Source organism: Pipistrellus kuhlii, unplaced genomic scaffold (assembly GCF_014108245.1).
Source record: "Pipistrellus kuhlii isolate mPipKuh1 unplaced genomic scaffold, mPipKuh1.p scaffold_m20_p_64, whole genome shotgun sequence".
In the NCBI taxonomy this organism is placed as follows: domain Eukaryota; kingdom Metazoa; phylum Chordata; class Mammalia; order Chiroptera; family Vespertilionidae; genus Pipistrellus; species Pipistrellus kuhlii.
The window spans coordinates 1,477,649-1,492,222 of record NW_023425567.1 but is presented as its reverse complement, the minus strand read 5'-3'; positions in this window follow the sequence as shown (position 1 = coordinate 1,492,222).

Here is a 14,574-nt window from a genome sequence, read left to right as displayed (position 1 = left end):
GGAGGGGTGCAGCCCGCCCTGCGGGAGGCTGCTGCCCCCTAGGGCAGCCCGGACGTCCCGCAGCACGGCCACCGCATCGCTTTCCGAACGCCCCAGGGCTAATGTCTGCTGTCCTGTTGGGCACCAAATTAAGGAATTCAATCTTCAAACCTATCAGCCGTTGCTTCCTGATGCGATAAATACTGGCACGTCAGTCCCTAGACAAGCCTGGCTCCAGAGCCAGCATGTAGTGCGCGAGGCTGCGCGACGGGCAGGAGCGGGCGTGGCAGTGGCTTCCCGGTCGGTCACCCCGGGCCTGACACCGCCCAGCACCCACCGGCGGGGCGGCCCGGCCCCGAGCGCCAGCGACACGGTGTGGGAGGAAGGCTCTCACCTGGCCTTGGTCTTGGTACTGCCTGACTTGGTGCTGTTGACCTTTGTTTTCATGCCATTTCGTTTCATTTCCTTCAGGATAAACTATTTCTGAATTTGTGTATTCTGAAAAATAGAGAGGACTGGGTTAGCAAGGCTGCACACAGGTGTCCGTCTTCAGCTTCTCAGGCCACGGTCTGCAGTGACACCAGTGGCCCCGCCGCCTGCTAAACGGGGCCCAGCCCCCAGGCAGGTCCTCCCGTGGACCTCACTCCAGATGTCAGCGTCCCAGGCGGGGGGGTTGATGTCAGTGCTCCCTTCCCATATCTCCATCACACACACACACACACACACACACACACACACACACACACCACATACACACGCCACATACTATACATACACACACACACCACATACACAAACCCTGCATACACACACAGCACAACCACACACACCATACATCCACACATACACAATACTGAGGTCCCCTCTATTTTCCTCCCATCAGCCAGAATAATCATTTTAAAATGCTGATCTTGTGCCCAGCTGGCATGGCTCAGTGGTTGAGCCTTGACCCATGAACCAGGAGGTCACAGTTCAATTCCTGGTCAGGGCACAGGTCCGGGTTGTGGGCTCGATCCCCAGTGTGGGGCGTGCAGGAGGCAGCGATCCATGATCCTCTCTCATCATTGATGTTTCTCTCTCTCTTTCCCTCTCCCTTTCTTTCTCTGAAATCAATGGAAACATATATTTAAAACACACACACACAGCTTGGTTCAGTGAGCGGTGCACCATGTGAAGGTACCGAATTTGGAGGGGAAATGCTGACCTTATTTCCCTGCTTTCCGAATCCCAACTGCTTCCTGTAGCCTCAGAATAAAGACAGGCACAAGGCCACATGGGTGGGCTGGGCGCTTCTCCAGCTGTCCCCTCCCGGCTCTCCTGGCACCGCACGGCCGGGCAGTCCCTCCAACGGGGCCTCCCCACGGGAAAGCTTTCTTCCCTCTGCAGCAGCGCCTGCCCAGACGCTCCTCCTCCTCCCACTCTGACCTCCCGGAGGGCTCCTGAGACACCACGCTGCCCCCTCCCCCGCCCTGGGGCCCAAGAATCGCCTGCTGACAGTTCCAGGTGATGCTGTGCCGAGAGCCTGGCCACATGTCAGTGCAGTCACTTCCTCAGGAGCCCAGGCACCCACGCTAGGTGGGCCCCAGGACACCACCCCCCCAGGACCACTGCTGTCCCTGGAGGCCTCCGCCTGCAATGCCGCCTCCACTGGTGTGAGCAGTCAACTAATGCTGGTCTCCGGTGGGCGCGTGGGTCCCAGGCCGGGACTGGCGTTCAGAGTGCTCACACCCGAGGGAAGGGACCATTGGCTTCCCCCCTGCACCTGGGCCTGTCAGAGCGGAAGCCCCTGCCTCTGGCCTCCGCCCTCTAAGCAATCAGCACACACCGTCAATTTTAGTAGGAAAACAGTTCGTAAGCGGACTCCCTGCCCCTCCACCCCTGTCAGTGCTCTGATCCTCACTGGTCTGGATTAAGAAATAGCCCTCTGCCCTGGCTGGTTTGGTTCAGTGGATAGAGCGTTGGCCTGTGGACTGAAGGGTCTCGGGTTCAATTCTGGCCCCGGGCACATGCCTGGGCTGCTGGCTCGATCCCCAGTGGGGGGAGCGCTAGAAAAAGCCGATCAATGATTGTCATCATTGATGTTTCTCTCTCTCCCTTCCTTTCTGAAATCAATAAATATATTTTAAAAAGAAAAAAAATAACCCTTCAATTCCTTCCAGATCTCCACCCCCTCCCTCCCTCCTCCTGTTGCCAGGCTTCATCTCTCTACAGCACAGATATAGTTATGCTCCTCCTTGGCTTGAAGACGTGAAATGCAAAACATACATGTGTTAATTTTCAGAGAACTTGCACAGAGGGGAGTGAGGGCCTTCCACGGGGGAAGCTGCCGAAGCCTGCCGCTCAGACCCGGCTTTGCGGGCTGATCTGTGGGACGGCACCAGAGGGGAAGCCAGGACACGCCGGGCCTCTCCGCACTAATTCGGCAGCCTTTCCGTGAGCCCACATTTTTTTAAGTTAAAAAAAAATACTCACCACTCTCCAGGGCGGAAGGTCATCACGTCATCAACAGCCTGGCCCCGGAGAGCCTCCCGCCCCAGGCGGCGCCTGCGCTCTGCCCCTCCCAGCATCCAGGGGGTCCCCGCCTCCGCACTGCGGGGCCCTCTGCTGCCGGGACTCCCCTCTCCCTCTCTGCTGGCACACTCCCATTCAGCACGGGCCCATCACCTCCTGAGATGGAGAACCAGCCCCCCTGCTGAGCTGCTCCTCCCTGGCCTCCTGGAGCGGACCGCCAGGCCTGTCCGGAGGACTTGGCCTTGCAGTTCTGTTCTGCACCCGTCACTCCCTTACTTCGCTGTGGGGGCGGGGACGTGTGTCCAGTATCAGCGCCTTCCAGCCCGTCCCCCAGCCCTGCCACTATGTTCACTTGGGTTCCCCGCTCCGCGCTCTCCCTGGCTGAGCCACAGCCCCTCCAGGGGAGAACGGCGGTGCCCGCCTCCTGTGCCCGCACCTGCGGCACGGCCTGGGGCGCAGCCAGCACCCCACTGATCTCTATTCTCAGTGGACCACCGGTCTCCACGCCTCCGACTGGGAGGGGGAGAGGCGTGGGCTAATGTGACCCTTATTTTGGAAGCTGAACCCGTCCTGAGTGTGAGCAAGGCAGGGACACGTGCTGCGGGTCAGCCTGACTCGCACCCTCAGCTGAGGCTCCGAAACAGAGAGAATCCTCAGGCACCCACGCACGCAGGGGCCCGCACAGCGTGGGAAAGTGGACGCCAGCCAGGACTTAAGGCCAATGCCCCCCAGAAGCACCACGTCACAGGGCATCGCAGACACTCCCTAACCGCGGCAGAGGGGGGACAGGGGACGATGTCACCTGTACACGCACTTGCCACATACGTACCGATGTCCAGTTCCCAACAGACGCTATTTATACCAGAACCAGAGCCACAGAGCCAGCCATCTGCCTTGGCACCGGAAAGCATAATTCACACCGGAGTGAGAAACGTGCGCAGCCCAGCAGAAGCGGCGGCAGCAGCAGGAACTGTTGGAACTGGCATCGCGGGGGAATCGTCACTTGACTAAATTGGGAAAAGTTGCAAGCAACACAAAAGCTTCTGGCAGCTAAATCCAGATCTCCGAGAAAAACCTTCCCTGTGTCCACTCTGCCATCAGATGGACGATCTGTTAGGTTCCCGCCTTGGCCTTCCTGCCCTCACTCAGTCATCTGCTGCGCATCCACGGGGGGGGGGATTTGGAGTAAAAAAGACAAGGAGTCTAACTGGCTCCACTACCTTCTGTGCACACTTGCCAGTGCTTAGCCCCGCCTGCCCCAGCTTCCTCACTGCAGCACGGAGTCACCTTTCTCTGTAAGCCATATGCCACCTGGGCCTGGGGCGGGTCCATGTGTTTCCGTGGAACTTGCCTCAGAGACCAAATAGCAAGCGTGTGCGACATGATTGTTCTAAAAAGAGGATTACTTCCACCAGCTTCTCCAAGGGTGAGTGATGGCCCCACACACACACTCTAAAGGCTGGGGGCGAGGCGAGGGGGGGGGGGTCCCAGACACTCTCTAAAGCGCCTGCCACGCAGGAGGCTGTGTTGGGTATGTGGTAGCCGTTATAACATTAGGTCCTGGGAGAGACAGAATGGTAAGTCAGACACATCCCCGGGCGGAAGGCGGGCAGACAGTTACAGGGTGAGGTGTTGAATGTCGGCTCAGGGACTTTTAGGCCAACACAGGAGGGCAAACCAAGGCAGGCAGAGAACCGGCAGGAGAGAGGGACAGGGTGGAGGCTGGCTGCACCAGGTCAGAGCCAGCCACCACTGAGATGTCCTCAATGCCTGGACAGGGCTTGGCACAGGGTCGGTGCCCAGCGAGTAACTGAAGGAAATGAGCAGACGAGTGAGGGAGACCAGCCCGAGGGACAGGCTAGCACGTGTCCCCATCCCTCGGGGAGAAACAACATTCCGGAGGAGTTACTGAAAAGCGCTGATGCTCCAAATCGCATTAAGTACCCACGCAAATGTGATGGTCCCACCTCCCCAGAGGGAGGGCGGGGCCTGCGCCTCCATCACTCAGGGGTCCCCAGGCCCTCTGGAGTGTTGGGATGAAACCCAAGAATTCTGCCTTCCTGACCAGCGGTTAGAAAAGCATTTTTCCTTCCCAGAGGAATTCAAATGCCTCATCTGCCTAACAAAATGAATTCAATTTCTTCCTTTTTTATTTTTATCTTATTTTATTATTTTTTTTTAATTTCTTTCTCCTTGAGTTTAAGAAGCTGAGAGCTGAATGTATGACCCATTATGTGTGGTCTAAGTATTTTCATTTCTCCTGACGCTGCTTTCCATCCGACCTGTGCTGTGCATGGCCCTGACTTCCATGTTGCCACTTGACGGTGCCGTGTGTATTCTCAGTCATCTCAGAACTGCAGTGGGACGTGTGCAGAGTATTACAGGAATGCTGAACACTAGTACATTGGAATACTGTGGAATACTGAACACTATAGGAATACTGAACATTAATACTGATACCGGAACACTAGTCACAAACACAGGTTCTGGGCCCGGGCCTAGCAGCCCAGTGGTTTGGAGCGCTCGCCCATACACCAGCATTTTGGGGTTTGATCCCCGGTCAGGGCACATACAAGAATCAACCAGTGAATGAATAAACAAGTGGGACAACAAATCAATGCCTCCCTCTCTCTCAAATCAGTAAAACTTTCTTAAAAGAACCCAGTTTCTGTGGGGAGACAGGCTGGAGAAGCTGCCCTCCACCATTTGTCTGCTTTGTAGCCCCTCACCTGCCCTGCGGAATGGAAAGAGCGCCTACCTTTTCACAAGCAGCTGAAATCAATACAGATCCATTAAAAAAAAAAAAAAGTGAACGTGAGGACTGAATGTGCTGCATGTATGAGCCTGGAGCAGAGCACGTGCTCACGGAGCATGAGCCGGGAACAGCAGTGAAACTGCAAGGACATGGAGCGAAGAAGTAACGGTGCCTCCTGGGCCAGCAAACAAAGCAGACAGCAGTTCAAGGTCAACAGGAGGAATCTGGGAACTAGCCCTCTCCGGTATTGGAAGGGCACCCTAGGCCTATATGACCTCTGCTCGTGGCTTCCTCAGCCATGTCCCTCCCCTCCACCTGCTCTTCTCAATGGTGTGGCCATCCGGACAGCACTGCACTAAACGTGAATTAATCTTTAAATAGCATAAGAATCCAATCTACATTGTTCTGCACGCCTAAACTTGGGGCACTTTTAGATAAAGACACTTGACAAAAGGGAAGCAACAGTTACCTTCCTGTCTGGCCCGAAGTTTCTCATGTGTTTCCCCAGCGTATGTCCCCATCCTGGCAGAGGCAGGAGGCAACGGAGAAAACCTCCAGGGACTCTCACCACCCCCTAACCCGAAACATTCACTTTTTTAATAGATTTGTATTGATTTCAGAGACAGGGAGGGAGAGAGAGACAGAAGCATTAATGATGAGAGAGAATCATGGATCAGCTGCCTCCTGCACGCCCCACACTGGGGATCGAGTCCAAAATCTGGGCATATACACTGACTGGGAATCAAACTGTGATCTCCTAGTGGCCGTGGTCAGCAAGCTGCGGCTCTTTGGCCCCTTGAGTGTGGCTCTTCCACAAAATACCACGGCCTGGGCGAGTCTGTTTTGAAGAAGTGTCGTTAGAAGAAGTTTACATTTTAAAAATGTGGCTCTCAAAGGAAATTTCAATGGTTGTCCTGTTGGTATTTGGCTCTGCTGACTAATGCGTTTGCCGACCACTGGCCTAGTGCATAGGTCCACGCCCACCTCTGAGCAGCGGTGGCCGGGCGGAAACAGTCCCTCCTAATAATACACACCTGCAAAGCAGCTTTAGTAACGCCATCGGCTTGTTAACAGCCGGCGGCCTCCCCGGAGATTCCTGCTGGGGGCGGGCACCGGACTGCGGACCATCCTCCCGGCGCTGGTTCTGGCTCCATGTCAGCGGAGGGAGTCAGCATGGGCACGCAGTGGACGGCTGGCGAGGGGCAGACGCATCGGAGAGGCAGGTTAAAGTCTCAGGCAAGCATTTCTTTTTCTTTTTATTGTTGACACTATTACAGATAGTTCCTGTTTCCCCTCCACCCCCACGCTCTGCCCCTCCACTCGGCTCCCTCCACTGGAATGAGCGTTATTTGACAAATATCCACGAACGCCTACTGTGAGCCAACACTGAAGGGGAGGCTGAAGGCTAGGGAAGTGCAAATCAAGCAAATAAAACCCTGGTCCTCTGAAAGCTGTGGCCGGTGGCGTGGGGGGCGAATCTGTTCCCAGATGAACCGCGGGGCGGGGCCTGATTCCTGTCCCAGTTCCCGGGACATGACCGACGACGTATGTTGGATGAAAAACAGTGAATGAAAGAGATGAAGGAACTGCAGTGTGAAAGTCGAATTTTTTTTTACAGCATTTCTGTAAATTAAGAAACATTTTGCTGAAACCGGTTTGGCTCAGTGGATAGAGCGTCGGCCTCGGACTGAAGGGTCCCAGGTTCGATTCCAGTCAAGGGCATGTACCTTGGTTGTGGGCATATCCCCAGTAGGGGGTGTGCAAGAGGCAGCTGATCGATGACTCTCTCTTATCGATGTTTCTAACTCCCTCCCTCTCCCTCCCTCTCGGTAAAAAAATCAATAAAAAAAAATTTAAAAAAAAAGGAACATTAAAATACTCTTCAAAGTGATTTCTCTACGGTCTTAATTTTGTGAAACCAAATATTTCACGAAGTGCCTCCGAACCAAATTTCAGGAATAACTGTGTGTGTGTGTGGGGGGGGGGGGTGGTGGTGGAGAATGTTCTAGAAAGACTGTATGGTGTTTGGACAGCCGCCTTCACCCCATAGGGCTCAGATCCTCCTCCGGGAGGCGGCGTTACAGCAACATACATTCTAGATCGTTGTGGGAACCGAAGGAATAAGGGGCATGGAACATCCCGTGAGCGGGCGCGACGGGAGGCAGCACCACACGTCTGCCTTCCGCGTGGCCCTCCCGGACCCACGGAGGAAGGGGTCCCCCCTTCCGCGTCGTTGTTAACCTGTGTTCCCCGCGCATCACGTCAGCTCCGCGGGCCCGGGCAGCCTGCCCCGCGCTCCGCACCTGCGGGCGCGCCGCGCCCACGTGGGAAACGGGCACCACCCTTCGCCGCGGCCGGGGCGGGACTCCGCATCCCCGCGGGGGGCGGCAGCCCTCCCGGGCTGCGGGGCCTTCAGGTCTGCCCGCCGGCCCCCTGCTCGGCCCCCGCCGCCCCGCGGCTCGCGCGCGGGCCCCGGGGCCGAGGCCGCCGCCTTACCCGCGCCGCGTCGGGTCTGCTCCTCGCGGGGCCACTAGAGCGCGCAGCGAGCCGCCGGGCCGCGCAGGCCCAGCCCACTCTAGGACGCTGTTGCCGGGGCGACGACGGCGCTCGCTGGTTGGAGGACGTTTCTCCGCACTCTGGAATAAGCCGTGCTCCGATTGGCCAGGTCTACTACGGAGCGTGCAAGGATGAGGCCGGGCCCGTGTACAGGCTCCGCCCCCGACGGAAAGAACTTCCGCCGGAAGTCGTGTCCCCGCGACGCGGGAACGTGCTTGAGGACCTGCAGCTGGAAAGAGGGTTTCTGTTGCGAGGGCTTCGCGCGGGGAGCTGGCGGTTGGGCGTGTCGCGCGGGGCCGCCGTGAGCCGCGCGGTCTGGAGGAGGCCGCCCCCTCCGGGGAGTCCTCCGCCCTGTAAACAGCAAGCGGGCCGGCTGGGTCTGCTGCTGCCCAGCGAAGGGAGGGGTGCTTTCAAAGCCGGGCCCCATGCTACACCTTCCCAAACGTTAGCACTTGCAACGGCTGCGACTGTTACACGGACGGGCATGTCCACTGTGTCCCGCCGGCCTCCCGCAGGAGTGAGAGCCCCGCGAGGGGCCCAGCTTGCTTCGTTCACAGCTACCCTCGGCCCCGGCCTGCACTGGGGCTGGGCCTGCGCTAGGGCTGCTCAGTGCTAGTCGCCAGGTGAACGGGGACTTACCCACACGCCCGGGCAGAGTGGAAGCTCAGCAGGTCCTGTTGGCAATCCTAACAGCAGTGACCTAGTTGTCGCTGGCCCTGAGGAGCCCTTTGCTGGATTCCCATCCAAGTACGTTACTTGTCATTTGATCTGCATTGCTCCGCACAGCAGCCCTACGAAGTGGGTGCTATGATTATCCCCATTTCACGTTTAAGAAACTGAGGCACCGAGAGGGTCTGCTGCCCATGGGCTCGCGGCTACGCCATGGTGGAAGCAGAATTAGAACTCAGGCAGCTTAGGGCCCCTGGCAGGCCCCGAAGCCCCCGCCACACCACCCCCTGCGGAGCGAGGCCGAGGCTCAGGTTCAGCTGGTGGAGGAATTCCCTCCCGCGGGTCTGTCAGCAGGCAGATGGCAGGGTGCCCTGCGGAGTGCTTTGGAGGCGATGGTTTAGGGCACATGTGTCAAACACAAGGCCCGCAGGCCAAATCCGTCCTGCCAGGCCTTGCAATGTGGCCCGCCCCGCGCTGTCATCACTGCACTCCGCTGCGTTTCCATCACAATGACAGTTTATGACTGTTCAGTAAACCATTCGGCCCGCGATTTAGGCTGGATTTTAGATTTTGGCCCCTTCTCTGATTGAGTTCGACACCCCTAGTTTAGGGGCCCCGCGGCCCCGCTCGGCCCTGTGACTGCATGGCTGGTGACTAGCTTTCCAGCCATGCAGAATCATCCCAGATGCTTTTTCTCCTGGGGTCGGCACGCTTCGGTGGATGGCCTCCTCTCAGGTCTCACTGAGAACAGGGAGTTCATAAGGGAACAGGCAAGGGCTTTGGCCACATTTCTGCTTTTGCTCTTGTTCCAAAAGACGCACTTGCACTTTTCACAGAGGCCGGTTCCCCGACTGGGGTCCTGAATCCCACCCCCATTTGCCTCTCCCTGGCTTCCTCACTTAGGTCGGCAGTTCCCAACGTGTGATCTGGGTACCCCTGGCTTGCGGCTCCTTCCTGGGAGTCCATAATCATCAAAGCTGTTGTCACAGGAATATTAAGACGTGTCACTTCTGCTTAAGAAGTGTGCAATAGGGTTTCCCAGAAGCTACGTGATATGTGATGTTGCAACAGAATTCAGATAGAATTCAGCAGTTTTCTGCTGAGCTGGCATTAAAGAGGCTTTTAACTAGGTCACATTCGTTCATTGTGTTGTCGGAATTTTCCATTTCTCTACTAATTTTTGTTGTTGCTGTTTGTTCTTCCAGTTTCCAAGACAGGTGACACTATAAATTGTATTTAGTGTGCGTCTGCTGGCAATAAACTGATTCCGTCTTTATTTATCTGAAAACCTTCACCTTTAGGGTATTTTCCTGAGTATAGAGCTCCCAGTCTGCAGTTATTTTTGTTTAGCCTCCTAACAATGCTATGTGCTGGCTTCCATCATTTCTGTTGCAAAATCTGCTGTGTAATTGTTATTCTTTTGTAAGTAATGTGTCTTTCTTTTCTCTGGAAAATTTTAAGATGTGCCTAGCAGTGGTTTTGTCTTTTTTTTTTATGTAATATATTTTTATTGATTTCAAAAGGAAGGGAGAGGGAGAGATCGAAACTTCAGTGTGAGAGAGAATCATTGATTAGCTGTCTCCTGCACCCCCCTACTGGGGATTGAGCCCACAACCCAGGCATGTGCCCTGTCAGGGAATAGAACCACGACTTCCTAGTTAATGGGTCAACACTCAACCACTAAGCCACACAGGCTGGACTGTGGTTTTGTCTTTATCCTGCTTGGGCTTGTAGGCTATCTTGAATCTGTGGCTTAATGTCTTCCATCAGTTTTGGAAAATTCTCAGCCAGGATCTCCTCAGATATCACGATGCCCATTTTCTCTTCTCCTTCTGTGACTGTGAGCCACAGGGACTTGTTCACAGAACACTGGGGTAGCTGTTTTAAAAAACACATTCTGAGGCTATTTGTGATCTCCAGGATTATCTCATTGGGTTGGATTTTTGGAAGACCTATTTCAAATAACACCTGACACATCCAACACCAAAACATGTAATGACATGGCAGTAGGGATTTCTAAATCTGTGTTTAAATTTCTCTGCCTCCAGTTCCATCAGACGTCCTCTTGTTCAGAATCATCAATATTTGGGGTAATTGTTGTTCGCAGTGAGATAACAAGCTGCTACGTGAGAATCTTTGCAAGGATTCTTGCTTTTAGCAACACTTCTCTCTGAGGGAACATTGTAGGTGGAAAAACCCTAATAGTTGGCTGTGAGAGCAAATGTGGGACTTCATAAACGTCTTTTGAGCCAACCTGAGCTCGATGGTGAAACTTGTGTGACGTGTGCTCCAGTCCAGAGTCCAGAACTGGGGAGCTAAAACTCTGTGCTGACTTCCTTGCGCACAAGGGTTTTTCCATGTACGTAGGTGACTGACTAGGTCAGTCTGTCATGAAAGTTTGAAATGTAATTCTTTTTTCCCTAAGAGCATCTTCACTCTAAAGTGCTTTCCCTGACCCTGGAATTTCTCACTTCCATGTGAAGAGTTAACTTAGATTTTTATTTATTTATTTTATTTATTTTTTTACAAGAACCTGAATTCGCCTTGTCATGTATTGTTCTGATCAGCCCATAAAGTCTATTAGGTTAGGTCAGTGATCGGCAAACTGCGGCTCACAAGCCAAGGTTTGCCACTCTGTTGACTAATGAGTTTGCCGACCACTGACCTAGGTTCTTGATTCCAATAATTACAGGCTGTTGTTGTTCCTTGTGATTAAGCCCCTATCCCAGTGGTCGGCAAACTCATTAGTCAACAGAATGGCAAATCGCAGCTCGAGAGCTGCATGTGGCTCGAGAGCCGCAGTTTGCCGACCACTGGGTTAGGTTTGCTCTCTGTTCAAACAGACCGGAGCTCTGTGGTGCAAGCAAGTCTGACGTGCTTGCAGCAGTGTGACGGCCTTCGGAGAGGAGTTTGGAGGAAGAGGTCACTGTCCTTGGCCATAACTTCCAAAGAGCACCGATCGCGCCTTTGGGTGCTCTGTCCTGAGTCTTCTTTCAACAGAGCCGAACCTACTACCGTGTCTGGGGTACCACTCGGCACCACGGCCCCTCTGCGACCAGGAAAACTCACACACACACACACACACACACACACACCCGAGAAACCGGGACAGTCGGTGCTGCTCACACCCAATGCAGGCATCCGCTGCTGAAACCTCTGGAGATGCCAACCAGGGGGAGATGGGGGAATAGTGCTCCCCTTAGGGCATCCAGCGGCAGCTCATCCCCTTGGTGGTCAGGGGGCATCTCGGGGACTGGAGCCGTCTCCCTCCCTGCAGGTTCAGAGTCCTCAGAGCTCCAATGCCTCCCCATCTGCACACTTAGGAGACTGGGCTCCACAGCCAGCGTGTAAGTCGTCCACAGGAATCAGTAGCGATTGTTATCAGCCTTCGTGGGAAGCAGCAGCAGGAGCTTAAGCCCTGGGGAGAGAAGTTCTGTTAATAAGGAAGAGCACATGTGACTCAGACCCACGTGCATCTGAGTGGAAGCGAGACCGCCGGACCTGGGCCAGGAGACAGGTCTCTGAGCTGTCCCGTCGGGGCCTCAGACACGGAGACCAGGCTCTGAGCCGTACGTAGCGGGACGTGTTTTAGTGAGTGAGGTGGAAGCTGCTCTCTTGGAAGAGCCACTGTGGTGGTTTTTCATTTACTGGAATAGGTGCTTCCTCTCCCTGGCAGTGACCCTGACCATTGGCCCAGCTGCTCGTTTCTGTTCAGCCCGGCCCGAATCGCACATTTTAACACTCGCTGCAAACCATGGATCGTCATTTGTAAACGGGGGCCGTTCCACTATTTTAGGATCGTGCTGGAGAGAGACCACCTACCGGCTCAGCAGAGCAGCCCCAGGCTTCCACTCCTGTTTATGTGCTAAGATGCTATTAAGCTCTTAATTTCCCTTAATAGTTACCGGTTGTCTCCTTCCATGGAAACGGGAATCAAAACCCACTCATCTGGCTCCTGAACAAGACTGCACCGCGCAGAATGCTGGAATTTAGAATCTTAATGAGTCCTGCCCTCCGAGCATTATGCTGCAGCAATCTTAGGGGAGGGCCCCCTCCCCGGAACAAAGGAGCGAGCAGCGAGGAAACAGCCACCTCGGCTTCGTACACCTGGGCAGCGAGCAAATCCCCTACAATCACCCGGAATTCTCCGCGCCGGGTGCCAGGATCTGCAGCAGCTTGCAATTAGTGCTGCTTAGCATTTAATTTGCCTTTAGTTAGGTAACAAGCGTGTATTGATTACTGGATAGGACTGCAGCGCTGTGCTGAGCGCAGGGTGGGGACCGTGATGGATGAGGCTCAGCCCCGGCTTACAGTCTCCTTGGGGCTGGAAATGTGTACTTTGGAAAAGGAGCTGGCAAAACAGCTACAAGATGTCTCCTTAGCTGCACTGCCACAGGAAATTATTTCTCTTCCGGGATTGGGGCTCTCCTGGCACACAGCGTTTGTTCTAAGGAGAAAGGTACTCGCTGTGTCTGTCTCCTGCTAGGAGTGGGGACACACCAGTCTCTCATCCTCTGGCTGAGGAAGGTTCCCGCCTTCTCCTACGGAGAGCCCAGGGTGGTAGGGACCCAGGGCCGAGGTAGCCACCAGCCACTGGAAGTCAGTCTGTTGGCCACAAATGGCAATTCCCCACCCCCTAATGTTTTTGGTAAAAATGGAGTTCTAGGTACCTACAGGCTGGCAGCGTCAGTGAGCTAAGATTCATTCACGGCGGCCTCCTGGAGGTTGAGTTTTAAGGCCATCTTGAGGCAGGGCTGGACATGAATTGGCAGCATTTAGAAATAATAGGGATCCATAGCAATCTTGAGAAAGAATAACAAAGTTGGAGGTATCATGCTACCTGGTGGCAAACTATACTACAAGCCTATAGTAATCAAAACAGCATGGTACTGGCATAAAAACAGACACATAGATCCATGGAATTGGATAGAGAGCCCAGAAATAAGCCCTCATCTCTATGGTCAATCTATGGCAAAGATGACCGTGTATTAAATAAATGACGTTGGGAAAAATGGACAGCTACATGCAAAAAAAACTGAAACACCTTCTTATACCACATACAAGAATAAACTCTAAATGGATGAAAGACTTAAATGTAACACACTAAACCATAAAACTCCTAGAAGAAAACATGGGTAATAAACTGACATCTCTTATGGCAATGTTTTTTTCTGAGATAATCTCAGGCAGGGGAAACAAAAGAGGAACAGGTGGGACGACATCGAACTGTAAAGCTTTTGCACAGGAAAGGAAAGGATCAGCAAGACAAAAAGCTTGCTGATTGAGGTATTTACCAACGATACATCTGAAAAGGGTTCAAATCCAAAATCTGCAAAGAACTCATACCACCTAATGCCAAAAAAGGCAATTAACAATGGGCAGAAGACCTGAGTAGATGCTTCTCCAAAGAGGACATACAAATGGCCAGCAGATGTGGAAAAATGCTCAGCAGCAATCTTCAGAGAGGCGCAAATCAAAGCCACAGTGAGCTCTCACCTCACACAGTCAGAATGGCTGCCCTCAACAAGAGCTGGGAAGGATTGGAGAAAAGGAACCCTCTTGCATTGTTAATGGGAATAGAAATTGGCACGGCCACTGTGGAAAACAGTATGAAGTTATCTCAAAAAATTAAAAAATAGAACTACTTATGACCCAGGATTCTACTTGTGGGTATTTATCTGGAGAAATCTAGAACACTAATTTGGAAAGACGTATGCACCTCTACGTTCATTGCAGCATTATTTACAATAGCCAAGATTTGGAAGCAGCCTGCGTGTCCATCCGCACATGACTGGATAAAAAAGTTGTGGCACATTTACACAGTGGAATACCACTCAGCCACAAGAAAGAAGAGGAAGCCTTACCATTTGCCAGCAGCACAGATGAACCTAGAGCAGCGGTCGGCAAACTGCCACTCACCAACCACCCGCAGCTCGCTAGCTGAGGTTTGCCGCTCTGTTGATTGAGTTTGCCCACCACTGGGAGAGGGGCTTAATCACAAGGAACAACAACAGCCTGTAATTATTGGAATCAAGAGTCTAGGTCAACGATCAGCAAACTCATTAGTCAATGGAGCGGCAAACCTCAGTGGCTCGTGAGCCGCA